Genomic DNA, 8709 nt, shown 5'->3' on the forward strand with positions numbered 1-8709 from the left:
AAGTGGATTTTAAACAAACTTCTTGTCATCAATTGTCATATGTATCCTGATATGTTCAACAACTGGTAAATGTAGTTTGTTTCATGAAATAAAATTTAGTGAGTCCATGGTTCAAAATAAATATTTGCTCATATTCTTTAGAAAGTATTATATTGGGGTGGAGAGGCAGGAATAATATAGATGCAGTGGTCATATATGAAGTTCTCAAAAAAAAAATAAAATTTAAAATAAGAAACTACTATCTTGCACTAATGAGGCAACATTTTGCCCTTTGTATAGATTCTCACATATCTTAGTAAAACTATATGTTAACCTTGTAATACAGTTGTGTGTTTCTTGAGATCAATGTTATTACTTACAAAACTTTGTAATTATAATATCTCTTTTAAAGAATTCATCATTCATGGAACTCCTCTTTTATTAATTTTTACTATTAATTACTATCAAAGCAGCCTACATAAGATACTTCTTCACTGCCATTTCAAAGAATAAATAAGTTAGTTCATAAATCAATAGTTTATAGTTCTGATCAAACCCTAACTTGATGGTTGAGTCAATGCTTCTGAACCTCTCCTGCTGCATCTACTCAGTTTTCTATTTGGCTGGAGAACAACAGAGGAATTCTGTGGTGCATTTTAAATAGTGCTACATGCTGCTCTGTAGAGCTACAGATCAGTGGAACTCATGGATCATCCTCCCTAACTCTCACGACAACTCCAAAACATAATGAGCAGCTTCAAAGGGGTCTGTATCTAATGAAAAGTGTTTAGGCCATGCCAAATTTCATGGTTGCTATGAAAATTATCAACCAACTAGAAACATTAGGTATTTTATGCCAAAAAAATGTGTTTTAACAATGATTCATCTTTGGTCATTAGCTGATGATTCTGAGTCCTCATTATACTGAAACTGCACTAGCACCAAGGAAAAATGTTTCAAATTTGGCTTCATTTATGTGATGATCCTACTTCTCATGTAGCAACCATAAATTCTTCGCCTTTGGGACTGCACATGTTTCAGGATATAATGTAAAGTTAGTATCACATGGCAAGACATTTGCTCCTGCTGCAGATCAAGGCCAGCACTAAATTCAAACCCTAATGAGAACAAGCATGTAAATGGGAACAGCCAAACCAAACAGATGAAGAAAAGAAAGCCTTAGGAGTCTACAAAAAGATTATAAAACCTAGATTCTCAATAATCTGTGAATTCAAAATAAAACCTTTTACCAATGTTATTCTAGCATGATAACTAAGAACTTTTTACCCTTACAGTAATTCCATTTGTTTGATTTTCTTATGTAAAGGAAATATTATTTAAACTTGCTATTATAACAAATATTTTAAATAGTTCAGTGTTCTTTGAACCAAATACAATTAAAAATGACTATCAAAATAATGTTAGCTCTTAGGTCTTCAATAAGTAGGCTACAATCTGTATAACCACGGAGGTTAGGTACAGAGTAAGGGATAGGTGGGAGGGGAGAATCTCCCTAGGAAGGGGAAATTGAATAGATAGTCATGGACGGATGGGGGCAGGGGTTGGGGTGGAACAGGAAGATCAGATGGGGAGGAAGAAGAAAGAGGGCAGCAAGGGAAGGAATTTAGGGAGGGACAGCTACAGCTAAAGACCATTGGAGGGGTCATATGGAAACTAATACAGTAAAAGCTTCTTAAAATATAGACATATATGAAAGAAATCTAAAAATAGCAGGGTAGACAAAGCCCCAACTAAACATCTCTTTCTACCAAATGAAACCTCCAGTGTTGGGGATGGGTTATACCTAGTTGAGTTGTTGGCCAAAGGGGCCCATAGAAACTCCCAAACAATCCAGGCTATTGTCAAGACTATTGATTGCTCCCTGCAAATTGATATTAAGGCCCTATTACTGAAGACAATGCCTACATTAACTCACTGAACACGGAGGAGTTGAGCTGGTCCCTACCTAGAGCCTTCACTCCCTACTGACTAGTGTTCATGGTACTGGAAGGTACTCCTTACACTACCAGAGGAGAAAGGTAAACATCAACCCAGGGTGATCTGCCTGCAAGATACACGAGTACAATAATGGCACAATAGTGGTAGGAGTAACCAAGCACTATCTGATTGGAAGTAAGGCTCACTCCATGGGATGGAACCCATGCTCAGCAATGCCCAGGTGGCCAAGAACCTAAGACTAAATAGGCCATGGACCTCAGGGAAAACCGAATACTACTGTTCTGTAAAAGGAATCTAGCAATAAAATAACTCCTAATGACATTCTGCTATACTTATAGATCAGTGTCTTGCTTAGCCATTGTCACAGAAGCTTCCTCCTGCAGCAGATGGGAACAAATGCTGAGACTCATAGCCAAACATTATGCAGAAAGTGAGAGACCTTAGAACACTCAGTCCTAAATGAGATATCTCCATCTCCATTAAATCCTTCCCCTCAGGGTTCAGGAAACTCTGCAGAAGAGGAGGCAGAAAGATTGTAAGAGCCAGAGGGGAAGGAAGACACAAGGAGATGATGCTTTCTAGACATAATAGAACCACATATGAACTCACAAAGACTGTGGCAGCATGCAGAGCTTGCACTGTGCTAAGCCAAAGGGAGTCCAGAGGGGAAGTAGACACAGACCCAATCCCTAAGCCAGAAGCTATCTCCAACCGATAACCACTCACAAAGAAAAATTTAGTTTTCTCCAACAAATTCTTACTGGGCATACAGACCATATTTAAGGGCAGGTCCCCTGCCCAACTGCAGATGGCCAACACAAAACAAGCTAAAGGGTATTTTGGAAGGGTTTTTGTTTCACAATGCTTTGTCTGGGCTTTCTTCTTATTTCTCCTCCTCCTCCTCCTCCTCCTCCACCACCATCTCTTTCCAATCTTCTGCTTATGTATTTTATATATTATAGTTCCTGATTTTTGTTTTTATGGGTTTTCTGTGTGTTTGTTTTGTCCTATTCTGTTTTTTAAAAAAACTTATTTCTATTATTATTAGTAGTAGTAGCCGTAGTAGTAGTATTTTGTGTCTGTGTTCCAATGAGAGAAAGAAAGCATGTGATTTTGGGTGGGTGAGGAAGTGGAGAGGATGTGGGAGGAGCTGGGGGAAGGAAAATCATAATCAGAATATATTGTATGAAAAAACATCTACTCAGTAAAAAATAAAATAAATGGCTGTCAAAGTATTTTCCTTATCAAAATTTCTTCTTGTGTTTTCTGTAAAATACTAAAGATGCTATTATAGTCTCAGCTTTTCACATACACTCCAAAATATAACTGAATATTTTCTAAAAATTTTCAAAGGAATGAAATGCCTCAATAAAAAGATAAAGAAACTACTCTTATCTAATAAATAAAATGGCTTCTTTTTTTTCCCAAAACCATGTTTAAACAAATGCCCATCTTTGCAGACCATTTCCCAGGGTATCAATGTTCCATGATTTTGGCTATCCTTATTTCTTTACTTTCGTAATGTTGAAATATTAGGGTGTTGTAAAAATGGCAGGCCAGTTTATTTATAAAAATACTTAGAGTCTAATGTGTCAGATGTAATGATGGACACTAGTGACACTGGATAAATAAGACAAATGATAAGCCTTGTCCTCCTGGAGTAATCCATTTTAGTGTGGGAATACAGACAACAAACAAATGTGTAAATAAAGTAGTATATTAGGAGTGGAAACAGAATGGTGGATAGGCAGTAAGTGGGAGTGAGGAACTTACTATTTGTAACAGAGAAGTTAGAGTAGTTTGCACTGGAAAGTGGTTTAATAGAGGGGAGGGAATCTGCCATACAAGTATCTCAGGGATTAGTGGAAAGTACAGTAATTCAATGATCCTGAGGCAGATGGTTATCTTGGTAAGGTACAGGGTTAGGAACAAGACCAATGTGGCCAGAGCAGAATGAACAGGGCACAAGTCATAGTTTCAGGACTTTGGCTCTTACTCTAAGTGGAATAGGGAAACATTGGCTTTGAACAAAATTGTGGGAATTCAAAAAATGTTAATCACTCAGATGCATTATTCGTTCAATGCTAATAGGATGTTGAACACACTGTTCAGAGAGGATTTTGATTGTAAACTAAGGAAATTAATATTTATAGAAACATGGACAGAGTTAGGGGCTGGAAGAGAGACTACCAGTTCACTTAGGAGCCAGGACATAGCTGTGACACCTGGAGATGATAGTGTTCAGTGAGAGCTGGAACTATGGAAGGAATCTGATAGAAGCTGTATTTGTAGAAGGATGCCCTCTGTACTACTAGAATTTCAGCTTATCTGAAAGGGAGGAGTGAAAAAATACCCATAAGCTCTCTCTGCTGCTAACCTCTGACCTGCCAGCACCTTTCATTGCCTAAACCCACCTAGAAGCCAGAGAACAAGAGCTCCTTAATAATGAAGACCATAGTGTCTCATTCCTAGAATGCAGAGAAGTGCATTGAGGAGCATGAAAAAGATGAGGAGGGAACACTGTGTTAGCTATGAGGCTTGCATCAGTCATTTTGTGGATCCATTTTAGATGGTGGCTGCTGTATGTAAAACCAGGAATCCACACTTGTCTTTGAGAGTCTAGGTTTAAAACAAAACAAAAACTTCTTAGTACTAAAAATAGTCATCTTTAGTGAACCTCCTTACTTTACAGTTTGGGAAACTGAGACTAGAGAGGTTATGAATTGTTCAGAGACAGCTCATGAGGATTCTGCAGAGCCCACACAGGACAAATTTTTAAACATTTAATTTTCTTCTAATTCTACTTCCCTTATTTTAGTTATTTTTTTTCCTCCTAATCCCTTTCTAACCTATTTTATTTAATGTATCAACTCCTAAAGTTCCCTTTGCATTAGCTAGATTTGACTGAAAATGCACTAATCATTCCTAGTATTTGGTAATATTCACATTTATAAAGCGTCTTCTATCATATTTCGATAGCTAAGATAGTACTGTCATCTATTGTTCTACCTTTACAAAGTTATTTTGATTTAGGCTTCTATAGTTTGTGCTTCTAAAATATGTAAAAATAATAAACAGATAAAACAGTAGAAAATTGGAAATTTTAAAAAATGAAGTAAAACACCTTATAATCCCACCTCAGAGATAGCCATCACTAAAATTCTGACATATTTCTCCCCAAATTCTTTTCCTATGCATACACATAACTTTCTTTCAAAGATGATGATGTGGTTTGAATAAGATTGCCCCCATAGCCTCGTATGTTTGAATGCTTAGTCATCAGAAAGTGGCTATTTCACTATTTGAAAGGATTAGAAGGATTAGGAGGTGTGGCCTTGTTGAAGATAGTGTATCACTGGAGGCGGGCTTTAAAGTTTCTAGAGCCAATGCCAAGCTCAGTGTCTTCCTCTCTGTCTATAAATAAGGAAGTAACTCCCAACTATTTCTCCAGCACTATGCCTGCCATGCCTGCAGCTGTAATTCCCTCCAGGGTGACAATAGACTAAGCCTCTGAACTTACTCTGTAGACCAGGAACTCACTCTGTAGACCAGGCTGGCCACAAACTCAGAGATCTGCCTGCATCTGCTTCCTGAGTGCTGGGATAAAAGGTGTGCGCCACCACCTCCCGGCCAAATGTTTTCTTTTTTTTATGAGTTGCTGTGGTCATGGTTTCTCTTCATAGCATTAGAACACTTACTAAGACAGATAAGATACAATTTTGTTTAATTTTTTGCTTGGTAGTCATTTAACTTTAAATTTCACTCATCAAATTAAAAAAGTATTCTTATAATGGTTTTGATTTTGATCTTTAAAAACAGAGTTCAACTACCAGCAAAGTTCATTAGTAAGGTGGATTATAAAGTTTGGGCAATGACTCTCTACACCACCCCCCAAAAAACGTCCTATTATACTATAATGTGATCAGTCTTTGTAAGTTTCACAATTAGGCTGTAAAATAAAATAAGAGTTTAAAATGGTATTTAATAAAAATGCAATGCTAGAGTATGCATATCCCTTAAGACTTGTGTGATAATCTTGGCATGCTACTGATTTTCTTTCTTTCATTTTTCTTTCTTTCTTTTTTTTTTTTTTCAGTTTTTCAAGACAGTGTTTCTCAGTGTATCCCTGGCTATCCTGGAACTCATTCTGTAGACCAAGCCGGTCTTGAACTCAGAGATATGCCTCCTTAGTGCTAGTAGAATTAAAGGTGTTCCCCACCACATCTGGCTTGCCTTTTCCACTTTTCAATCTCAATACTTTATAATAGTATCTTAACTATGTGTTCCAGAGAAAGTATCCATGGTCTCTGCATCATCTCTACTGAAACACTCGAATATGGCTGCTCTCCTTTGACTTTTTACCTCAGTAAGAACAATTATAAAGAGCCTAAAGTAGGAATTTTACAAGTTCAGGGCCAGACTAGACACACATGGTGTGTGTGTCGGGGTGGGGGGTGGGGTTGAGGACAGAGGGAAGGAAGGAAGGAAGGAAGGAGAGAAATTTAACCTTCATTCACACAGGACTGAAATTGAGAGAAGATAAAAGGTGAAGGAAACACCCAGGCCAGTTGTCTCCATCAAAGCTTGAATGTAACATTAGTGTTTGAATTATTACATTTCTTTATATCTTTGGTGGCACAAGACTTTAATCTCAGCATTCAGGTAGCAGAGGCAGACAGACATCTGTGAGTTCAAAGCCAGCCAGGGCTACAAAACAAGACAAGAAGATAAATACTAATACTTAAAATTATCTTGGACATAGTAGTTATCTAAGATTTTAAAATGCGGTGGTAAATACTTTAATAATATAAATAAATAATTACCACATAATTTATCTTCTTTGAAAATATACATTTTCTGGGAGGGGTTGATATATTTTTTTCTTATAGAGGGTGTATCGTTTGATTTTTCTTAATGCTGTGAGAAAAATGTCTGACAAAAAAGGGACTTGAGGGAAGGCTTCATTTGGCTCAGAGTTTGAAGGTCTAGTCCATAAGCATGGGGATGGATATTGCATCTGCGGTCAGGAACCAGAGTGAGGTTAACGATGATGCTCAGCTTCCATCTCTTTGCATTCAGTCTGGAACCCTAGCCCATGGAACAGGTGCCGCTCACGTTCTGTGCAGGACTTCCTGCCTCAACCAGCCCAATCTAGACATGTGCAGGAGTTTGTCTTCTAGGGCATTCTGAATCTTAACAATCATAGAGGGTAGAACCATTGTATTGATGAAGTTCCAATGAAAAACATTTATAAGTTAAAATCTAGAATTAGATCTGTTGTTGAGTAATGCAAGATCCAAAAGAGAAAGATTAGTAGTGAAATCTAGAGGAAAATAAGGTGACAGGTAAAAAAATTCTAATCATGTGAAGAAGAAAATATATATTAAAATTTTTTTATATTCAGGTTTTTAATGGCCCAAATTGGACTGATCTTCTAGTTAACGTTCACCTTGATTTTGTATTTGCCTTTAATATCTTCTATTTTGTAACTACCTTCTCTTCTAAAGATCCCAAGTTAGAAGCAGGTAAGGGAGGGAATATTAATTTACCAACAAGAAGCTTATTGTATGGCCATTTTAGTAACAATAAAATTTTTATGTGATCATGGATCATGAGTTTTAATAAATAGGAATATTTTCAAAATGGGATTTTAAGCACTGTAATGTCAAATGCTAAAAATGCTTTGTTTCCAGTGGCTAAAGATCTAATTCTTTTTTTTTCCAGAGCTGAGGACTGAACCCAGGGCCTTGCACTTGCTAGGCAAGTGCTCAACCACTGAGCTAAATCCCCAACCCCAAGATCTAATTCTTTTGTAATTAAAATATAACTGGGAATACAAGGAACTCACAGTCTGATTTATGCTTCTCAGCCTCTGGCTCCTAGCTACTAAAAGTGGTACAATCGGTCAAGTTAAAATGACCTTCAGAATATCACTCAAGAATAGCATCTGGGACTAGAGGCTTGTCTCGGGGTAGAGTGCTTGTGTAGCATGTGCAAGGCTTGGGCTCCATCTCAGCACTGCATGAAACACTTTTTTAAAATATAAGAGCAACAGCTGGACCATCTTTTATATTAAAATCCAGTTTATACAAGATTCTACACTCAAACATATTTTTAAAAAACATTGTAAGATGACAATAGTAACACAGGAGATAAGTGAAAAGCCTAGAAACCAGAAATATCTTCCAATGTTTTATTAGTGTTGAAATTACAACTTAAAATGATTATTTTAAGCAATAATCATACATATACCTAATTCATGTATATACAAAATACAATAAATGATGATACAATTACAAAAGAATAGCTATTAAATGTCAACAAATAAGCTAGCTCATCTATGACAGAATGTAACTTCTTCAAAAAATATCTAGTAACCACTTTCTTCTTTCTTTTATTAGTGTGTATGAATATATGTAAGTCTGTGCATCCTGTGCATGCAGTGCTCATAGCAGCCAGAAGGGGGTGTCCAATGCCCTGGGACTGGAGTTACAAAAGGTTGTGGGTCACCATGTGGGTGCTGGGAATGGAACCTGGGTCATCTGGAAGAGCAGAAAGTGCTCTTAACCACTGAGCTACCTCCCTAGCCCCACTGCTTTCTTCTTCTTAATTACTATTATTATTATTATTATTAATTATTATTGTTGTTGTTGATATTGAAAATGCTACTGCCAATAGCAGCCCCCTGAGGTGGTGCTGTCATTTCTTCCAATGTGTCCAAGCATTGCCTTGTCGTCTTATTCTATACATTCTTTTATTGTTTTCTGTAGT

This window comes from Peromyscus eremicus, chromosome 6 (assembly GCF_949786415.1).
Source record: "Peromyscus eremicus chromosome 6, PerEre_H2_v1, whole genome shotgun sequence".
In the NCBI taxonomy this organism is placed as follows: Eukaryota; Metazoa; Chordata; class Mammalia; order Rodentia; family Cricetidae; genus Peromyscus; species Peromyscus eremicus.